Here is a 21,898-nt window from a genome sequence, read left to right on the forward strand (position 1 = left end):
CAACTGATGGTCTTTGCTGAGGCCCACTTGGCAGAACTGCAGTACTGCAGAAAGAGAATGAGCTTTGACTTCTGTTCCAAAAGCAGCATTTCATAACACAGCAAAACCTGGCTTATTTTTGATCTTAGTTTATAAGATCCACATCAGAGAATGGAACAAACTATTTATCTTTAAAAAGTAATATCTTTTTGATTATATGTCACAGCAGAAACCTTATCTTTGTTTGGGTGGTTGGAGACTAACGACGGCAACATCAGGAGCCTTGTGAACCTTGACAGTGGCTGGGCCAATTATGGGATGAACGATGAAGATGGAAACTCCTCCACTCCTCTGGCACCCATAATTCTGCAAATCTAAATGGAGTCATTGCTTTTCACCCCGTGGGCAGAGCCATAATTCCTCACATCTCCATTCTAACCGCGGTTTCTAATAGCTCCGTTCATTTCTCAATCTCCCTAATAAGATTGCCACAGAGGACAGCTTGTCTCTGGCACATTTCTCTTCCAAAAGGACAAAAAATCATCATTCAGCCTTTCAGCGTGGCATTTGGGCCATCAGAACTTGTCAAATTAAACAAACTAATATTGCAGTTGGAAATGAAAAATGAAAGAGGCAAAAGGAGGCTCTTCTTGGAGCTTCTTCCACACTTGGTAAAGTCAAACATGTTTGAAAAGTAACTCCTCACCTCTGAAACACAGAGGAGCTTTTATTAAACTGAGATACTTGGAATTCTCAATACCTGGAATTCACTGTGTGGTGTGAAAATTTTGATGTTTAGAACTAAAAATTGTAACCAATTAACAAAGTGCCTCTGCACACAGTAACACTGGAATGCAGAAAATAGTATTTTGGATTAGCAAAGGCAGTTTTGAGGAAATTTCTTTCAGGCAAAACAGAAGCCAAAAAAATCTCAGATGAAAAAAAAAAAAACAAACAAAAAAACCCCAAAAACCCCACAAGCTTTTAATATTCCCAAAAAGGCTATAGTTAAAAACAAACAAACAAACAAAATCCCAAAGGAAAACAAAAAATAAGTGCAGGAACAAATACAATTTCCAGTCATGTTAGGGAAGACTATTCTTTATTACACCAATGATCTATCATGACAATACATGACATTTTTAGCTCAGAGTAGCAACACAGAAATTACTACAAACTTTATTTAAAAACCACAGCTTGCCTTAATTTATATGTATGTGAAATACCTCTGTCATCTCATTTCACTGAATTATTCTGCATTAACAGACATGAACCATGAACACACATTGCTTTAAAAACTGCACCTCTTTGCAGAACTAAAAAAAACAAACTATTAGAAACCTAAAGTTGTACAACAGCTTTAATTTAGAGACTGAGAAACCGACATTAAGTGGGAAGGATCTGGGTGTAATTTCTCTGCCACTCAGTCAATATATACATTTTCCTCTTTTAATTAGATATTCCTAGTCATTTTATTTTCTCCTGTTTCCACCAAATGTGGGAGTTATTAAAGCTAAATTAACATACTTTTTGCTGTAGCGGTTTCTTCTTAAATTCACATTTCTTACTGTGTCCAAGGTGCCCACATCAGCCAGCTCTTGAGGAAACAGGATATTATTCACATAGTCTGCTACCTGCTCCCACCATGGCAAATTCAATTGCCTCACAGTTCAAAGATTGAGAAGAAAAGAAATCTTCAGATTCATTGTTCATTTGTAAAGAGCAAATGGAAACAGAAACTGAAGAGAGAACTGGGATTTTGATAGAGTTGACTTTCTTTGAAGGAGAGGAAATATCAGAGAGTGCAAATATTGCAGTGAGTGAAAATAGGGTCAACATCACAAGGAATGTTTGTTGTCTGATAGAAAACGTGCCTTTGAAAACTTAGCAAACAATATCAAAAGCTTAGGGTTTGTCTGCCAGTACAGGCTGGTACAATCCAAACCATCCCATTTTTTAAAACAGGAAACTCCAATCACTTGGGCTCAGATGCAGTTGACTGCAGTTCTTTGCATGATATTTTCTGGCAAGTTTTAAAATGAGAACAAATCCTGTTTAGTGACATTCCACAGTATCCACAGTCTGAGTGAACAACAGCATCTGGAACTGAGAGTATGGCTATAAAAGAATGGAATTCCAAATCCAGCTCTTCTCCACACTCATGGATTCTCAGACACAGCCAAGGAACCAGGCAGTGATCAGAGAACATTTTCTTCAATAACTTCTATCAAACATTGCCTGGATTTTAAAGAGATCTTTGGTTTTTATGTGGTTTTCTTATTGAGGCGAATACTGATTGCAAAAAATCCAAAACATTGACTCGTTATTTTTAAGAGGAAGAAAAATCCTTTCCCCAAAATGGTTAATCAATCAATCAATCAATCAATCCATCAATCAATATGAGTATAAAACCCAGAGTAGTTCCTGGAACTTGTGGAATAAATCTACAGGAAGGTACTTTTATTCTTTCATGTGCTGTTTGATAATTGTGTATTTGAGCTGAGTATTTTTTGGACAGATGGACAGGAGGCAGGAGGGTGCCCAGGCAGGTCAGAGGGACAGTCCCTGCCATGGAATGTCACACCCAGCAGCCACCAGGGGTGGCCAAGTGCCTCTCCAGAGTCACCCTTGCTCAAGGACAGGCTGGGCTTTGGTGTCCCTGGGGCAGTGGAAATCACCTGTGATTTAATTTGGTTTTTAATTCCTCTTTATTAAACGTTGCCATTAAACTTTCTGGCTGTTCCTCTTGTGTTCTCCCTCCATCCTGGGAACAGGGGGGGTGAGAGTGGCTGTGCCATCCTTGGCAGGGCTCAAGCCAAGCCCCTGGAGCTCCTGCTGGGTAGGAAATGTCCCTGTTTATGTTTTTTGGGTGGAAACCTCTAAAAACTGCCCCATCCAAGGCAGCTGTCTCAGCCAACTTCATCCTGATTTGAGATTCAATATTTGTGTTACAAAATTCCTCCTAGTAAAGCAGGACCCAGGATAAAGTAGTGAAAGTCAATATATGCAGAATCATAAGAGCCAGATCAACATTTTCTTTTATGTTCAAATGCATATTTTTAGAGGAAAATGTACTGATTAAATCTGGAGCTCTGAAATAACACCTTTTATTTTGAATTTTTTTTTTTTTTTTTTGCTTTGCTATATGCATTTCAGTGCTTTTGTGTAGCTACTTCACAACTTGACAGCTACCTTCATGATATTTTTAATTAAAAGACATTAAACACTTCAAAGAACAGCTAGCCACACTGCCACTTTGCAGCTTCCTTTGTTCTGTTCGAGTAATGCCAGAGACTGCACACCACTGACACCTTCCTGGGATGCAAATGAGTGGTTATCTGAAAGCCTCCACCAGCTACAGCATTCTCCTCAAATTATTAAATTTAAGCTTTTGGTGATTTTTTGGCTCTTCTATTTGCTCCTGTTGGCACCAAAAAGAAAGAATTCTTTCTGTCCCTTCAAAAAGAATTAATTGTTGGGTCAATTGTATAAGCACAGGAGTTTTGCATTGTAACTCACTTTAGTTTTAGCCTTCAAGCAAATAAGTTGATTCTCTCACACAAAACACACCTCTTGAGACATAAACCATTTGATTCACTCTCAAAACGAAGAATCATTTCATACATTCCTCTTAAAGCTGTCTTAATTTTTAAATCTTTTTGGCAATGTAGCCAGTCACCATGAATTTAAGTTCTAGACAGCAAATTCTGCAAATGGCAAATTGATTTTAGACTCAGAGCCCAAACTGGCCTGATATTTGATCCCCTCCTGCCATTAGTCAACAGGATTGAAAAAGTAATTTGTAGAATAGACACAATGAATTTATTTGAGTCTTGAACTTGGAGTTTTGTGACGCTTTTGGCGAGAAAAGTGAAGTCTGCATTTCAACCCCTGCACTGTCCTGTTTATTTTATGTATATTTGCACCAATAACAGTTTGTTGAGGTACAGGAATCAATTTCTGCCTCCCCATTCTGGCTGAAAAAAAAAAATTTCATAATTCTTAAATGACATTGTTCCTACCCACTGCGTGCTAAAACCAGGTTAAGTGAGATTAGTACTGAAAACAGGTTAAAAATAGATCCCTACACCAGAGAGAGATGGATTTAAATGTTATATATTCTGAAGGAGGAGCAGGGGGAGAGGGGACTAAGAGGTCTCACAAGGGGGATTAGACTTTGCTACTCAATAAAATATTAAGTGACAATCAATCAAACAGGAATATGAGGGAAGCACAGTTTTGCAGAACTGCCCTTTTAGGATTTGTTTTCTTCAATATTTGCATTCCTTTCTGCATGCTTGGGAGACACATTGGATTTTTAATGATTAGAAATGGCTTTGATCTTGACTCCTTGAAGGGCCATGAAGATATAAATGGTGGGAGTGGATATGATTAACCCCAGTAATGACAAACAGAACAAAAATCCATAAAGATTTCCAGAAATTTTCAAATCTGTTTTAGGATGTTTGGTCTTAAGCTGGTGCCATTCCTACAGGAATGATCTATGGAAAAGTTCAGGGCTCCAAAACACCTCCAGTGCCAGTTTATCGAGGATGAGAATGTAGGAAATCAGCAAAATCAGATTTCTGCTGGAGTGGCTGCCTGCAACATCACTGCCAAAATACCCAAATAATGGTGCCATGATCACGAAAATAAACACTGATAAAAGCAAACATCACCAGCAGAGAAGTGCCCAGTGGCCAGGGCTTGATGGGTATTGGTGAGGTGTGAATGCAGAACTCTTTTTAGAGGAATTTTTATCCAGATAGCTTAAAAAATGACCTTAAATTGTCACTAAGATGATGAAATTTTCTGCATCTGTGTGAGAGGGCAATAAAGCGAGATGAGAGGAGCAGCTATTACAATTAAAAGAGGAAATTTTTGTAGGCAAAATGCTAAAAAAACCCAAGAAAACTGTACAAGAGAGCAAAGGTCACAAAGGTGTTGAACTTTATTGGATCTTGAGTTCTCATCTCCCCAGTGCAAGAACCCTGAGCTCCAGAAGATTCCTGGCCCACAAAGGGGTAACTTTCAAAATCCTTTTTTCCTGGGACAGGATTGCTGAAACCTGAGCTCTCAGCTCCTCAGGGATGTAACATAAGTAAAAATTTAAAATAAAATAAAATAAAATAAAATAAAATAAAAATAAAATAAAATAAAATAAAATAAAATAAAATAAAATAAAATAAAATAAAATAAAATAAAATAAAATAAAATAAAATAAAAATAAAATAAAAATAAAATAAAATAAAATAAAATAAAATAAAATAAAATAAAATAAAGGTATGTAAATATATATATGTGTGTAATCTGACCTAAATCCTCAAGCTACTTCTTTTCAGCAGCAGCTTTAATTCATGAAGTTGATTACTTCCAGTGAAACTATAGAAAATTAAATGGCATGTCAGAATTAAAGAAAAAAGAATTGATCAAATGCTCTAAAGTAAAATTTCAGAGAATTCTGCTGCATTTTGCAGTGTTCATTTGACTGAAGGACAAATTCTTCCCTCCCTTATGAGCTGCCCTATTCTTTTTCATGGATTCTTTGTATTTAGAGGCTGTTCAACAAAGAGAAAATTAACTTGCAGTTGGTAAGTGTGGTATGGCAACAAAAAAGAATTAAGTAATCAGTGAAAAAAATTCAAAGCTCTTATTTCAATCAAAACTTCCAGGTCATGGAAGCAAGACAATATAATGCCATAGTGAATATTTTTAGTAGTTTCACAGACAAACACATGAAGATAAAATATTAATTAGTTACTTTACCTTAACCCCTTTCTACTTGATTATTTTGATGTATTCCCACACCAAAGTCTTGATTTTTAAAGAGAAATATAAAACCACAAAGCCTACACCCCGCTTCTCATAACCTAATGAATGTGTAGACTAAAACAATTTCATTCCTTAAAAGAAAATAAATAATATTTTAAACCATCCCCATGCAAGCTATTTGTTAGAAAAATACTTTCACTAATTGCAATTTGAAAGGAATATTACACAAAATAGCTGTACTGGGTTTTGTTACCCAGGGAATTCTGTATTTAAGTGATATCTTTCAATACTCACCACGTTTGTACTCAATGCAGGAGCAAAATCCCTTCATTAAGTTATTTGTGCAATCTTTAGATATCTCCAACAAATTATAAAGCTTTGATCTTTTGGAAAGCACAACAGATAGGCAAATAAGATGCTGATATTATGGGATTGTAATTTTCAAACCATTTGAGAAAACTTCCACCCACCAAGTGCACACACATTAGAGAATGTTGGATCTATAAAATTCAGCATCCCATTGAGAAGATGTTGGAATAAAAATTCCTCTGTTCCACTCTTAAAATCCCCTAAAGTAAGACCAAGTAATACTTTTAAATTTTGCTGTAACAGCTTCTTTTATTTGGGGAAATGGGAGGAAGATTTGTCCTCAGTATAATGCATCACTTTCTCCTTGTTATTGAAATTATCTCCCCAAGTACCTCGCTGGCTACGTTTGGAACAGAAGAGCCATTTGGTAATAAAACTCTGAGAAACACAAACAAAATCAAAGTTCCAAATCAAACAAGTACGAAAACCAGAAAAGTGAAGGGCCAGCAGAACAAACAGACAAACAAACGATTCCAGCAGCTTTATTTGAGCAGCTCTTTACTTGGATCAACCCCTGGAAACATCTGGAAGCTCCAGCAGAGGCAGTGGGACTGTTCTCTGTGAGGAACCCTCTGATCCACATCACCAGGATTTCCCTCAGCCCAGCTCCCAGGCTGATCACTTCTCCTGGCTTTCAGATAATATTCCTCATCCATCTGGAGCTGTCTCTACAAAGCCCAAAGGAAGTTTTGCAACATTATAAAGGGTAATTAAAAATGTTCTTCCAAACAGGGATCCCTTCAGGGAGCAGGATGAGGGAGAAACTTTGCTGTGTGATGTGCTCATGGGCAGAATTATCACCAGCACTAAGATTTAACCAGAACAGGCACTGCCAATGCCAAACAGTAATAATAAAAAAGCTTCTAATAAAATATACATCATTTACCAGGGGAATAGAGGAGTTTTCTGACCTGATGGACCTGATGAATTCTCTAAACCTAAGAGAGGAGGTGGGGGTGTAGCTGGATGGTGTTTGAACCTCCTGGGACAGAGGGATAAAACCAGACAGATAAAGAAAACCCAAACCTTGCTTTTAAGTGAGATGATGACATATATGTTCAATTCTTCTGCTGGAAATGTTGAGTAAATTTAAAAATACTGAAATAATAATGTTTATAAATAATAGTGTTTATAAAGCAAGCCTAACAAAGGAAAAACAAAGCTACCAGCACACCCCCCCAAAAAAAACCTCAAAACAACAAATGATATAAACACAATCATTTTTTTTCTCTGAGGAAATGTGCTCTAACCCTGCTCAGGGCACACAGAGCCATTTTAGTCTGACAGCTGACAAGGCATGGTCCTTACCTGGCCTGCTCTCAGCCTGGCAAAAAGCCTTGTGTGCCTCCTGCAGTTACATGGCTGGCTTAAAACTTAAAATTCCCCCACTGCATTTTACAGCTTCAAAGATACAAAAATATAATCTTTGACAATTAGAGATTAACTCTGCTGCCTGTGGAAGGAGAGGTCATGGCGTGAATGGTACAAACAAGGCACAAATTATGCACATGGTGGCTCTCTAACATTAAAAGAAAGCTTCAAAACTATATATTTCTATATCTCCTTGTTTGTACTCCTTGGGCTCAGGATTTCAACTATCTTTTGCAATTAAATCTATCAAACTTCAAGCTCCCAATTAAAAATTTTCAAATGCATTATGCTCCAGGGTGTCTGAAATTAAAAACCACTTTACATGTTTGTCAAGTTCTCTTGTAATTTTTCCAGTGTTGCTCTTTCTGCTGTGATAAGTGCTGCCAACCCCTTTCCATTTATGCACCACGACAGAAGAAAAAATAAACAAAACTCCTTCAAGACAGCTCATTCTGAAAGATGAGGATTTGTTTCAGGCTGCTCTTACCCTGCCCTGACATCAGTTCTCAGGAGGGGGACGAGGAGGAATCAGAGGATGTCTCCATGTGGCCATTCCTGCTACAGCTCCAGGAGAGAGAAGCTGGAAGCAGGAATGAAATAATTTCAATTTTATTTTATTCCATATTCTTTGGTGGAGAATTGATTAAAAATGGTTCTGGCCTGCAAAGAGTGCTCATTACAGGGTCTTGGTCCCTGTGTTTTCCTTGAGCATGAGGATACAGACAGCTCCTAATTTTTCCTAAAAATAACCCAACAACTAATTCTAAAACTGAGAAGTCACTAAAGTCACTAAAACTTTACACTTTGTTTCCTCAACAAATTCTTCTGGACCTGAATGGCTCTTACAGGATGGTCCAAGTAAATATGTCTATAGATAAAACATGTTTATTTCTGCATGTTATTAGTGTATTCCTGAAATAAACTCTTTCATGGGGATCTTGTGGTCCACAGAAATAAAAATGGAAATGAAAACAAGCTTTGGATCTTGTGGTCCCCATTTCTCACAAATGATCAGCAGAGTAGAGAACCTAAAGATAATGGGGTTTCTTAAAGAAGGCTGTGGAAGGAGACATCCATTCACAGACAAGATTCTCAGTTCATAGGAATATAAATTTACAAAAAAAAAAGAAAGTGACCAATATTGTGTAGCCACCAGTGCACACTGAATGAAAAAGTTACACTGGGAGATGCTGAACAGCTGGATTGGAACTGCAGAAGCTGCAATTCCCTTTTCCCTCCAATGGCTTCACTCACCTCTAGAGAAAGATGAAAAGTCTTCAAAGCCAAAACCACTGAGGATGAGAGGGACAGAAATGATCCAGTTAAGGCTTCCTTTGCCATGGAGTAACTCTGTAGGTAACACTTTTCATTAACTGATTCCACTTCTGTTACCTTCAACACCTGTTTTATCTTTAACAGGAAACGACAGAGACCATGCAGGACCCCAAATTGGCATTTCCCTGTAAATAGAAAATATTGTGTCTTTAGAAGACAAATAGCAGTGAAAGAGAAATATGAAAGCAGCTCATATGAAAATAGTGCAGTGCACGTGGAAGTCACATAGTGGGCATAAAAGGAATATTCAGAGCCTCAATTATGAATTACACTCGAGCTGTGTAATGCTAGAGGCAGATTAGAATTCTTTATTTTTCTCTTTTTATCAATTATATAAGGGACATTTTTCCCCCAGAACAAGTTACATTTTGCCAGCCATGTTTACAATATGTAGTATTTTGCTTACTTAGTTTTGCAAAACATCCTGTTGTGATATTACATTCCTACCACTGGCCCTTGGAAATTAAAACATGGAAAAGAATATTAAAATAAATTAAATTAAATTAAAACAGGAAAGAATACTAAATATATTTTCAGATACCTGGGCATGACTTTTCCCAGTGAGGATGCAACTGGAAGGGATGACAGGAGGAAATGACCTGTCAGTTGCCAAAAAAGAACTCTAAACCAAGTCATGCACTTGCTGTGTTTATTATGACAGGTCACTTGTTCCTTTGGGTTTGAGGGATGTGTTGTTTTTTTTTCCTGCCACCAAGATACACATCTTGTATTTTAATATTATTACACTGCATAACACAGTGCCCTCTCACTAGTCAGGGAATTCATTTCCTGAATGCAAACTAGATTGCAGAAGAGGTTAATCAGCAGAATAGAGAATTATTCATTTCATGTAGGCTATGAATTTAACAACATGCACTTGTTCTTCTTTTTGGCTCTCATCCAGTTACTCTTCTTTGTACATAAAGCTTTGGTCCCCAGCACACAAGTGAATTGTTGGAAAAAACACAAAATGTTCTGAAATCTCATAAAAGAGAACAGCAGCAACAATTAGAACACACTTATTGAACAATCTCCTGTAGGCCTGTTCCTGATAGAAACCAGTTTTATTTCACTTCTAGCATGACTCAAACACAAAATGACCAATTATTGCTTTAAAGGTTGTCCAAAGCACATATTTCAGCCAGCTAGTCCGAGACAACCCACTTTACATTTTTACCAATATTCTATTGCATGATGAGCAAACTGTCAGCCTCACTCTGATTTCTCTGGTTTTTAATTACATTCATCTACGTAATTTTGATGGAACAACGCTGAAGTTTAGGATTATATTCTGTAAAACCAAGGCACATCAAGCAGTGGGGGAAGTTTCCCTTTCTCCAGGAGGCAGCTCAGCCTCACCCCAGACTGGAGAGGGATGAAGAGGAGCACCAGTCTGCACTGGGGCACATCATGAGAGAGCTGAACTGGACTCCAGGAGGAGGAAAACTCCTCCAGCACTTCTCTGCTTCCTCAGGAAAGGCAGAGAAACAACAAAGCAACACATATCTGGGGACCTCCACATGCTGAGCATCCAGAGGTACAAAGGGACAAACATTTCCCTCTCCTTCCCTCTCTAAAAAGATCCAAACAATTTCTTTTTATTCCAGACAGCTGAGGAGTGTTAGAACTAAACCAACAGCTTTTTAAAACTCTAAATGTACAAGAGAACACCGGGGAACTGAAAAGCACTGTATCCTTGAAGAAGGGAAAATACAATATAAATCCAAAGCTTAGGAGCAAGGGAATATCATCAAGATGGTGCCATCTATTTTAACCTAGGTACAAGTAACTTCTCTTATTTATAACACAGAAACACCAAAATCCAGTTTTTGAAATGCTGATTTAATTCCAACTGTATCCAGTTTTTAAATCTCACCTCTTCAGCTGCTGATTTGGGATTTCGGCACTGCAGAGCAGCCAAGTTCAGACAAACAAGAGAACAAATGCTTTCAAGACTTCCTGTTCTGCTTGACTTGCTCACTTGGAGAAAATTCAAACCAATAAAAGAGAACAAAGGGGTACTTTTCTTTCCCAGGCTATAGTTTCTCTGTTTGACTGATTCCTGACCATCCTATTAAGAAATCTTCCAAACTTACCAGCAAATGCATTAAACACTACTACCCCAATTTGTCCTGCAAACTTCTGGCCTTAAAAGTTTATCAGTAGCCTCTGCATTGATGAAAATACTTTCTGTTTTCTTTCATTCCTCATCCTTTGGTGGAGAATTGCTTTAAAATGGTGCTGGCCTGCAATGATTGCTCATTACATTTTCATCTGCTTGTATTTGTGATTTCCTTGAACATCAAGCTCACCTCTTACCAGGCTTTTGTCAATCCCCCCTCTCAAATCTTCTGAGGAGAGTTTTTACCTCAGTGCAAACCTCCAAACCAGCACCTTTTTTTCAGGCAGGATTTCAGGGTGGTCCATGCTTTAAGCAGGATTTTAGGGTGGTCCATGCTTTAAGGAACAAAAGATGCTGTTCCAGTCAGGCACAGTGATTCAGCCACAGAAATATTTCATGAAATGCTTCTCTAATGGTCATAGCAAGATTTCTCTGCACAAACACTTTCTTCTTTAGGGTCCTGGAATTTAGGAACAGCTACCAGTGGCTATGCTGTAAGCAGGTTACATTCATTTCCCATGTCCTGCTTGATACTCCCAGAGTTTTGTAGATTTATTGTCAGGAATGAGATGTGAATGGTGCTCCTCGATGGGAGCTGCAAGCAAAATACGTTAACTGATCTCATTTAAATAAATCAATGCTAAGCACTTCGGTGAAATTCCTCTGTATAGTTATATCACAGAAGAGGATGTCTGATGCTACCCCCTGAAGGAAAGTAGCCAGGAGCTAACAGGTGCAATTCCTACCAAATTCCAAAGGTGCAGGTAGAGACAGAATTATTTCAGAGAGCTGGGGGCAGCTCTGCCCCTCTTACAGCAGCACAGCCCTGTGTCCTCCCAGAAAAGTTGCAGGTCGAATGCTGTTGCTTATTTTGCTCCTGCCACTCTTCAAGGAAAGAGAAAACATTCCATTCCTTTAGAAAGAAATGAATTGCAGTAAGAAACACCCCCCAGCTTGCTGTCACTATTCCTCAGTCAAACAACCAGCAGCTTACACGAGCAGACAGGAATATCCCTATCTGAGACTGGGTTGAGCCCCAGGGGCCATCCAGGACTCGGTAACTTGTGACTTTCAGCAGGTTTTCTCATTGAGGGGAACAAATCTCCTTGCTGCAACTACTCATCTTAAAGAGCTTGCAGGAGTTCTAGTTTCCAGGCTAAAAAAAAAAAGTGACATTTGACAAGTTATTCCTCAGCAAAGCGTAACTGGCAGGGTTAGTCGGTCACTGGTGAGCTTGTTCCCTAATTGCACAGGGGACAAGGCTTGTGCTTCTTGAATGACAAACTCGCCAGCCTGTCCAACATCATCCTTTTCTTTAGGATATAGCTGTGCCCTAAAGAAAGCACCAGTAAAACACAGAAATCTCCAGACACTGTGTGGATTAAACTGAACTATTTGTTTTTCAAACCTTACGTCATTCTTTGTCAGTGAAACGTGTGAAAGGTAAATCCTTCCACGGAAAATTATTCCATTGGTTTTTTGGACAGAAATAAGTTCTTTCAGCATGAAAGAAATTTGCTAAATAGAGTTTTTTTTCTTGAACAGAAAATACCATATTTTGTAATATTTTCTCTCATTTTCAGTGGAATCCCACCACGGACACAGTCCATCACAGGGATGCAGTCTACACTGCCACCTCTGATGAATGACACAACTGGCACAGCAAAGCAGAATATCAAAAATGAAAAGGAATGAAATGAAAACAAAGAGGAAGGGAGACATATCAGAGGCAGTTGCAATAGATTAAACCAACAGTTGAAATTAGTAGCTGTGCAGAATTTATTTGTACTATTTTATCTGTTCCTAATTATTGTTAACCTGAAAACTACATTGTTCACTGAGTGAAAAGCCATAATTAAATATCTGCTTGCTCCTTTCAGACTGACAATGCCATATTAAACAAACAGGTTCTTCAAGTTTTAAGAACAAATGCAACATTTAGACTTTGCAAGGACATAAAATGCATTCAGTTCTTACTCCACACTCAAATGCCTGCATGCACAATATCCCTTAGACTGAATTCAAATGGCCATTCTGGGTGCCAGGTCAGCTGTGGCTGCCTTTGAAGTTCCCCATGAAGAATAACAATTCCAGCTCTTGTTTGCCTTCCAGACACCCTTCCCAGCCCAGCTGTGCCCAGGAGCAGCTCCCAGAGTGCCAGGGCTGCCAAGTGTGACCAGCAGACTGTGACTCCTGGCTCCTGCCAGAGCACTGCAGCTTCAGCAGGAGCACTTTAGGGAGGCTCCAGCAGCTCCTTGGCCAGGCTGGCAGGTGTGAGGCTGCTCTGGAGGATGGAACTAAGGCTCAGCAGCTGATCAAGGTGGGTCTGCACTGCAGGAGCTGAGAACAAGGTGAGCTGAGGGAAGAATTTCTTGTTGCTTCTCCCTCCAGCCCACACGGGCGGCACTGGCTGAGTCTGGTGGGACAGGGGTGTGTGATCTGAGCCTCCTTCAGCTGATAACTCACATTCCTGCAGCTCCTGCCTGCTCTTTGTGAGCCTGAGGAACATTCTTAACCAAGTGAAAAAGCGCCATGATTCAGAGGAGGAAAACAAAAATTATCTACAAAGCTGGAGCCACTGCCATCAGAAAATATCAAACATGAGTGAGGTTACAGGGTGAGCCACGAGCTGTTCAGAGAAGAGAAGATATCTGCATATTTCTGTCCAGGATCAGAAAGGAAGGGACAAGAAATAAAAAAAAATTCCTTCATGGTTTTCAGAAAAATTTATTTTGCATGTACCAAGGCCACCTAAATGTCACAGTAGTCACAAACTGCTCAGGGTTTATAATACTCCTAAATTTCACAGGTAAGCTGGATTACAAGAGCACTAACCCCTTTTTAACTTTGTACTTCATGTAATAAGAGTCTTATCTTCAATCTAGTTTTGACTGGATTTCAAGTTTTCTGTTCTATGAGCCTTACACAGCTGAGTCGTGTATTATCAGCATTCTCCTGACCCTTATCACCCTTTTATTCTCAATAATATTCACTAGAAATTCACAAATAATTTGGTGACATTTAGCAAGCCATCTCAGCTTCTGCGTGAAAGTTTTTTCAAGGAAGCAGTTGAAAGAAAATGATAGTGGGAGGTTATCAAAAGAGAAAGAAAAGTGCTTTCCATATCCAAGAGTACACAAAACAATTTAGTCCAAACATCCTAAAATATTGAGATGCAAGAGATCAGTTTTCATGTCAAAGGAAATTGGGCAAAAACATATGGATGAAGATATCTTTAGAAATAAGGGATTTCTGGGGGAACTGGTGAAAGGAAGAAGTCAGAAAGTGATTTCTGCTGCGAAATGAGCTACTGAACCTCCGTTCCATTAGCATCCCTTTAAATAATACTGTCCCATGATCTCTGCTTCAACACAGGGCTAAAAATTGACTCAAAATGGCTGAGATAAAAAGAATGATTCCTGCCTTTTCTCTCATGTTGGTCTTGTGTTAGTTCTTTATTCATTTATTCCCCTTTTTCTCATTCAATCTAAAACAAAAGCAGCTCTGAGAAAGAGTGTTTGCTCAGAGTAAACCTTGCATCAGAAACTTGCAATGTTCAAGGGCTGAGGAGAAACAAAGGCTCACAGGAAGTGAAAAGAGTAATAATTCATTTAAAATGTGCTCCAGATCCTCTGCACAGCGCATTAATATGAGCCTTTAAAAATTCAAGCAATAATTTTGTATGTCTTTTCCTTTCTAGCCTGTGTGAATCATCACCCTCTTTTGGACTAAGAAAAGAAGACAATATTATTCACACTTTATAGGTGAAATACAGAAGATTAAGTGCCGTGCCACAAATCAAACAAAAGTCTTCAGAAGAGCTTCTGAACCAAAGTCTGGGACTTTAACCATATGATAATCTCCCTGTGCCAGGCATTTAATTTTTATCCCAGTAGTTCAGGAGTTCCCATTAGCACAGAATTCATTCCAGCACCTGTCACTAATGAAAGTGGAAGAGATTAGAGTTCATGGAGGGGATCCCATCTGTCTCCTCATTATCATGTTTTCCCTTTACTGAGGATGGGACAGGGCTCCAGAGCTCTGCTGAAGGAGCTGAGAGGGTGAGAGGAAGGGAAAGAGCAAACAACACATTTCAGAGGCCACAGAGATTTGCAGCACACAACAGAGGAAGATTTTGTAGTTTTTGCTTGGCTCTGCCTGACACAGAGCCCAGTCTGGGCCTTGGAGATAATGAGTGGAAAGACTTGGGGGTGAAGACATCACAGGACGGGTTTCTGGAGAATTGCCACTTCATCTTGGCATGCATTCATTAGATTTTAAACCAAGGTGACAGAGAGCATTAATCTGTGTTTCTAATGTTTTTATAAATAATTTTCCATTGCTATTCTCAGGCACTGAATTCACAATTCTCTGAACTTTGCAACGACTGGCTTTGCTTTCTACGCTTGCACTGAGATTGCAGATCTTTTAAAAGTGAGACACCTGCCCTGTCCTTAACCCTTCAGGGGATGTGGGCTGACCTCACCCAGGTAAAAATCTCAGCAAGCAGCAGCATAAAATGTAATATTTGACAGAGATCCTGATAAAGCCACCCAGGGGAAGCCCAGGTCCCAGAGCACATTGCTGCACGTTGCTCTGAGAGTTTTCTCTGTACAGGTGGAATAATGCCACTCCAGAGAGGGTTTCAGAGCCTGTTTGCAGAGCTCCCTTGACACAAGGGTGAAGGTGTGAAATACGACCCTAAGAAACCCACTCTTCAGGTATTCCAAGGTGTATGTGCCTTGGAATCAAATGAAAACCAACTTCTGAGATTTTCCTGCAGTATTTTTTTGCTGTTAGCATGGTGTTTCTATCTGTTACTGAAATAATCCTGCACGTGGATGGGGGAGGTGGTGCTGCTGCATTTTCCAGAGCACTGTTCCTGCATGGCTGTGCACAGATTATTTACACTGCTTTCTACCTTGCCTTCTTCCAAGTTCTGTTCCATTTGAAGTTGTGGATATTGATCATTTCTGCCCAGAAAATCTTATTAAAAATCAAAATAGCTTATTGGGTCCATACAGGTAAAGTTGATCCCATACAAACAGAAGCTCTTGTTTCTGCCAAAAGAAATTTTCCTTCCATTAAGTCTGGTCTTCACAAATCAGTTTTAATTTTTGAAAATGCATTTAATAATTCTCACCTGATTTAAAAGGATAGAACAATAATGTCCTGATTAGTTATGTGGTCAACTTAATGATTACTTCCATGATGAAGAAATAGCATCAGGGTACCTAAACAATCAGCCACGGGAGTTAATGTTGTGTTCTAAGCAAAAGTTATTTACAAGTGTTGAGTCATAAACTTTACATAAAAGGTTAACCAAAGAAAAACTCAGAACTTCAAAACTGTGGCATGCAGGTAAAGTCCAGAATTCAGGAATGTTGTCTTCCTAAAAACCAAGTCTGTACTCCACTCCTTTGCATATGATTATGAATTATCAAAGTAAATTTTTAAAACTTCACAGCAGCTTAACAAACAGCAGGCAAGGTAAATTTCAGTCTTTTGTACTATTCAGGCTTGAAACTTTGAGGTATTTTGCCTTACTGTTGTTATTTTTATTGCAAGATTTTAAGGCCAGAAAAGACTGTTATGCCATCTGATCCAGCTCCCTGCCTACCACAGCCATCAGCTCTCGGCCAGGTGTCTCTGTGAGGAGCTCCAAGAGGCAGCAGCACAGTGCTCACAGAAATGTCAGTGCCTGAGCTGGCAGCAGCTCCTACAGGGGAAGGCCCTGATCCAGTGATGTGCTGCAGATGAACTCACAAATGCCAAATATGCCTCCCCCTTGCAGGAAGGGACTACGGTTTCAATTTGCTGTTAATCTGGAAAAAACGCTTCCCTGGCCTTACCTTCCTTTATTTGATTTTTGTGTGTGTTCAGAACCATTCCAAAGATTTATATGCTATATATTTGCCATGTAAGGCTATGACAAGACAGGCTATGTCTTGTTTAAAGAGCACTGTTTTAACAGACAGACACATGTGCATACACCCAAGCCATCAAAATTCAACGTATTGATTCAGGAATCCTGCAGATTCCTTATTCTGACTGCACTTTTCTGAGTGAAAATTGAGTGAAGTTTCTCTGGGGACAGGGAAAAGTGAAATAGGAACCTCAAGCGTGCTTGCAGTGCAGTGCTGAGGTTCTGGCGTGGTGGGGGACTGACATCCCTGACTCCTGCTCGCTGAACAAACAGCTGTGCAGTGTAAAGCTGCTCTTCTCCAGCTGTTCATTATCACCAGCCAGATGTTCCCACCCCTGGGGCAGCACATGGAACCTGTGCCATCACCTGCTCTCCTTCAGCACCGCCTGGTGTTTCCACACAATGTCACTGGCTGTCCCCTGGTGTGAGGGGTGAGGTGGCACGGCCCCCACGACCTGGTGATCCTTTCTGGGACCACCTAAAAACAGAAAACAGATAAAATTAAGGGAATTAAAAGCAGTTCTACTTACTGAAGGGCCTTCAGGCATATTTAGGGCAGACAAAGCCCCCCAGGGCCTGCACCTAAAATGGACAGTGGGTTTTTACATTTTATAAGTTTGGTCCATTTGCATATTGGGGGTAAATCTTCCAATTCCAGCTCCAGGGAATGAAGTCATTCACCCCAAGTTTGCTGCCCCCAGCTCCCTTTTGTTTCCATCTCTCAGGCCTGGGGCAGTGAGGTGTCCTTGATTGCCAGGCCTGGAGAGGAATTGCTGTGTCTGCCCAAAGTGGGGAAGCAGCAGCTCACACTGAATATGGAGTTTAGAATTATACACTAAAGAACTTCAGGATTACAAATACATGAAAAATAGAAAAGCTAAACCCCTAAGGTGTCACTGGGTTAGTTCACAACACCAGAACTGGGCCTGGAGCTCCCTGATCCAGCTGCATCCAAAGAGGGACCGGGAACCCAGCAGAGATTTCCCACCTGGATGAGAGGGAACTGTGCCAAAGCCACAGCTCACAAGTGGAATTTGGGGTGATGTCTCTGAAAATCCCAGCCTTTCTGGCTGTACTTATCTGGGCCTGCTTTACACATGCAGAGACAACGCTTGCTGCTGAGTTAATCTGTTCCAGTGTAATTTTTAGGTGGGGTTTAAGTGAGGTGAGCAGGCAAATGAAGCCTTTCTGTAGCATAAAACTGCTTTGCTACATGCCACGACCTCTGAGGGTCTTTGGGCTCAGATTTAAAGCAATACCATTTCTCTCTGCCCCGGCTGATGGAGGGGCTGTGTAAAGATAAGACGAGGCTGGTGTTTGTTGAATTTTACAGAAGTCAGTTGTTCTAATAGCAGTCTCTGTGGACAGCAGGCATTAGATATTTCCAGATCAAAAAGTTCTTTTTAATCTAGCAATTAATCATCTTCTCAGCATATCCACAAACAACAAGCACAGTTAAAATCTTAATGCCAAGGTATTACAAAGTAGGCCTGCTCAGATCCCTCCCTGCTCTCGCAACACAAGCCCAGCCTTTGAATTGCTTGATCCAGACTTAGTGATACTGATACAGGTATTACTGGGATACATCCTCCAGCCTAATTAATGCAGATTCCTGGTCCACAATTTTCTTCCCTTTTCTTGACTATTCAGCACCCTAAAGCAAAATCAGAAGCTTATCCTGCCCTTAGCTGAAGGCAGACAAGCAGACAGAGCTTACCTATTCCACTGTTTATGGTAGTGAAGCTTTCCCTCTCTTGAGGGTTTTGTTATGACATCAATAAAGTTTAGATGGTCTCAGAAATAATTCAACAGAGAACTAAATGCTAAAGACACACTTAGGGCAGAAAATGTCAAAACCCATCCATGGCTGAGAGGAAATTTGGTCATTTCATCCTTCCCATGCACAGTGATCAATTTAATATTTGAAAATGCATTTAATAATTCTCGCTTCATTTAAAAGGATAGAAAATTCAGGGTGTGTCACAGAGCAGGCTGCAGGACAAAGGAGTATCTGGAATTAATACCTGAGCACACACATGGATGGGAGAAGGGTCCTGGCAAAAGTACCACTAAAAAGTGCAAGAGATATAGGAAGAAAGAATTTGGTTGGGTATAAGGACAACCAAACTAACAGTATGAAAAGTGCAGGTCAATAGATGGGACTGAGGCAGGAGAATTATTGCTCCCTGTAGCAGGAGAACACATTTCAGATTTATTCATATTTAGGAAGTGTTCCATGTCCAAAGTGTTTGGGGCTTAGCTTGCATTTACCAGCTTGCTGTACCAAATATTAACGAAGACTCTCCCCCCTCTGAAGGCATCAAGTTTTTTATGGATAGGATGGTACAAGAGAAGAATAAACATTATATATTATCTAAACAACCACAGCTGGAGCTGTTACAAATTCAGAGTAAAAATAATTGCTTTTAGTTATAAATAACCAGGACATCTCTATCCACACTGCTCAGCGAATACACACAAATACAACATGCAGAGCACACTCATCAGTGGAAAAAAGAAGAGTACTCTCTGTTCCAGGCATATTAGGAGATGAAATCAGAAAAGCACTGCAAGAAATATATTGCTATAAACACCCAAAGGCAATTGTTCCAGTATATCACATCTTTAACACAGAAAATGTCAGCAACATCTGAAGTTTTCCAGATCACCTCAGAAAGTTCCTTAAAAGATGTCCTGGTATATCATAACGAGGAATGACATCTCCATTGCTAGCAGAAGTGGTGCTTAATATTTGCTGTGTGGTCTTGAGTGCAAATATTGGGATTCCATTTCTCAACTGAACGTATATTTTTCTGTTCAGATATTTATTTTTTTTTAATATACAAATAAAGAAATAAAAGAAATCTAGCTACTTAGCATTATTTTTTATTCTTTTTGCTACATACAATCTTACCCAATGCATTTTATTATGAGGACTGAAGATTCTGAGGCAAGGGCTTGCCAGGTAAGACAAAGAACATGATTTCTGAGGGAAGAACAAGATTACCCTGTTGCTAAAGCTGAGATTCCTGCCCTGGCAAACAGACTGCAGTATCTGAACACAAATGAGTTCCTCAATAGTTCTTTAAATATAACCATAATTCCATTAATTTAAAATTGTAGGATTTACCAAAATATTTTAAACTTTCTAGATTTCCAAGAATAACAGCACCATAAAACATTCTCAGCACCTGTAAATGCCATTTAAGTTTTTGTAGCCTTTCAGTCATTTTTATCCCATTTTATCCATGCAAGCACTGTGCTGTTGGACACAAGTACAGCAAACACTGCACTCCTGGGAATGGCTGGTGCAGGAAAGGTTCCACACACCCAGACCCAGAGGATACACATACAGGATTAAATTCAACAGCACAAAGGAATAAACAATTACAGGGACCAAAACTCAATTGCCTATACTATGAAATTGCTAAAGTAGTTCTGGTAGAATTATAAATAAATCCAAAAGCAGAATTTAACTCATTCCATGGACTATTCCCTGGAGATAGCCTGACTTTTTTCAAACTGTTCTGGAAACTCATAGGAACTTGATCCTATGAACACAGTCTGTTCCATGCCTCTGATTTATTAGTGTAGCTACAGCCTACCAGTCCCTAAATGAGGGTAGCAGGGGTAGGGTAATCAATCCCAGTAAATGAACACTCAGAATGCTCTAAGTGAGTTTATACATTTCACTTTACCTGGCACAGACCTGCTGATGGGACACACCACGTTCAAAGGCAGCAGATACCCACAGTTACAGAAACAAGCAGCAAAGTCCATTTAATGCAGCAGGGAAATGTCAGGCTACCCCAGGGGAACAGGATTTTCCAACAGCAAGAGAGTTGGGAAAACTGCACTCAGCCTGGGATGCACTGAGATGGGCAGCATGGATGGGTCTGGTTAAAGCAAATTATCATGTTTAATAAAGTGTGATCATTTGTCACCCTACACTACTCCCTGCTTTTTAAGGGAATCTGGAATCATCATAGAATGGCCTGGATTAGAAGGGGATGCTCCCATTCCACCCTGTGCCATGGGCAGGGACACCTTCCACTATCCCAGGCTGCTCCAGCCTGCCTTGGACCCTTCCAGGGATCCAGGGGCAGTCATTCCTCCTCAGAGCAACCTCTGCCAGGGCCTCCCCACCCTCACAGGGAAGAGTTTTTCCCCAATATCCCACCTAACCCTGCTCTCTGTCAGCCTGAAGCCATTCCCCCCTGTCCTGGCCCTCCAGCCCTTGCAAGCAGCTCTGTCCCATCTTTCTCCAGGTTCCCCTCAGGTCCTGCAAGGCCAGAATTAGATCCCCACGAAGCTTCTCTTCTCCAGACCGAGCAATCCCTGTTCTCCCAGCATTTCCTCACAGGAAAGGTGCTCCATCCTTCTCTCTTGGTCACTTGGTCACTTCGTGACTCTCCTCTCTCCTCCTTTACTGGACCCTTCCCAATATGAAGCATTAATTTCCTGATTAGGAGTTTTCAGAACACAAATTTCACTCTTGATGAGCCAAGAAGTCTCTTAACAAAGAAAACCTGACTTTAACAATCTGCAGAATCTCCTTCTAACCCACCTTTCACTGCAGCCCCCTCATCTTCCCCCAGCCCTGCACACACACAGAGAACTGCTGGGTATTTGTTCACCACTGTTTGCCAGGGTCAGACATAATTGGGTGAGGAAGAAGCCCTTACAACCACAAACAGCGTTAGAAGTCAGTAAGTAGCATTATTTCAACACATTTCTATATTCTCTTACACTCCAGAAAAAAAATAAATAAATCAGAAAACAAACTAAAAATCATATTTTTAGTTCAAAACATAAGTGTGGTAGAGACATATGCTTGGAAGCCTTTGGAAAAACTTAATTAAAACTGTTATATAAAAATATACTTGACAACTAAATCAGCATTAAAATAGTTTCTAGGAGATAAATAATTTACAGCTTTTCACAGTTAACAATCTGCTTTCTGGAAATAAACTTCACAGTTTACTATAAAATGATCAAAGAGGGATTAGGTAGCTATTCAATTT

The 21,898-nt window shown here is 39.8% G+C and overlaps 1 long non-coding RNA gene across 1 annotated transcript; it reads right to left on the reverse strand.

Annotated features, from left to right (window-relative positions):
* Positions 1-6,586: 6,586 nt before the first annotated feature.
* On the reverse strand, positions 6,587-7,093 carry LOC147650602 (uncharacterized). The gene is made up of 2 exons (XR_015276568.1): positions 7,032-7,093; positions 6,587-6,788 (listed from the first exon to the last, which is right to left on the reverse strand). It is a non-coding gene; the product is annotated as an uncharacterized LOC147650602 (long non-coding RNA).
* Between the last annotated feature and the right edge of the window lie 14,805 nt (positions 7,094-21,898).

This window comes from Cyanistes caeruleus, chromosome 14 (assembly GCF_971803275.1).
Source record: "Cyanistes caeruleus chromosome 14, bCyaCae1.hap1.1, whole genome shotgun sequence".
Taxonomy (NCBI): Eukaryota; Metazoa; Chordata; class Aves; order Passeriformes; family Paridae; genus Cyanistes; species Cyanistes caeruleus.